This window comes from Periplaneta americana, chromosome 4, assembly GCF_040183065.1.
Source record: "Periplaneta americana isolate PAMFEO1 chromosome 4, P.americana_PAMFEO1_priV1, whole genome shotgun sequence".
Classification (NCBI taxonomy): Eukaryota; Metazoa; Arthropoda; class Insecta; order Blattodea; family Blattidae; genus Periplaneta; species Periplaneta americana.
The window spans coordinates 151,634,324-151,635,317 of record NC_091120.1 but is presented as its reverse complement, the minus strand read 5'-3'; the positions used below and the strand labels follow the sequence as shown (position 1 = coordinate 151,635,317).

The 994-nt window shown below is 34.0% G+C and overlaps 1 non-coding gene across 1 annotated transcript; it reads right to left on the bottom strand.

Annotated features, from left to right (window-relative positions):
- Window positions 1-377: 377 nt before the first annotated feature.
- On the bottom strand, window positions 378-457 carry TRNAL-UAG (transfer RNA leucine (anticodon UAG)). Its single transcript has one exon. It is a non-coding gene; the product is annotated as a tRNA-Leu (tRNA).
- Between the last annotated feature and the right edge of the window lie 537 nt (window positions 458-994).

Below are 994 nucleotides of genomic sequence, written 5' to 3'. Positions count from 1 at the left end.
AGTGAGAAGCTAAGTTGCGACTGGAGTGTTTATTACCAAACCTATCATAAAGGTAACGAAAACGAAAACAATTCCAATGATCAGCAAATTCCATTCCTTTACGAATATAAAGGTTTTTTTTTTTTAACTTGAAATGGTCTCAATTTTTCTAAAATAAATTTTTAGGCAATTTTAAATTACAACTTAACTTTGAAATTAACTTTATAATATATTTCACAAGAAAAAGTATAGCGGTTAAGTCCAGTACAATATAAAAACCTCGCCATATCAGGGTAAAAGAGTACGAAAGTCTCAATGAGTTTAGGAATGACGAGTATTAAAACTAATAATTATATGAAACAATACAGCAGGAAAATAATATAAGCGTACAAAATATATGGCAGCGGTGGGATTCGAACCCACGCCCTTTCGGACTGGTGCCTAAAACCAGCGCCTTAGACCGCTCGGCCACGCTACCTCACGATGACTGGCATTCCGAGAATATAGATTTGTAATGATTCTGATAATAACAGATTCCGGCAGAGGAACGAGCGACTTTAAGGAGCGTATATCTCTCACAGCATAACTGAGAGGCAAAAAATTATGCGGACAGTATATTCTGTTGCCAATACTATGACATTTAGTCATTATGGAAAGGTGGACTGGTGTACAACGTGCTCTTGCAATTAAAAGCTATCACAAGAATAAAGACAATTTTAAGACTACTAGGCATAAATTTCGTACTTATATTTATGATCTCGTTCCATCTGCTCATAGGCTTTACATTTTCAACCATATACAATTCAGTTGGTTGGTACCTCAATAAATTAAAACATCACGATATTCTCAGCTGAAGGGCGTTTTGTGGCGAGATTTTAAGTCGCAAGTATGAAGATGGAAACTTAATTTATACATAATAATTTTGTATTAGCCTCTTAATTATTTCTTTCAAGTCTCAAAATGATGTTAATGTTAATGTTTTTATTTGGTTTATTTTACGACGCTTTATCAACTC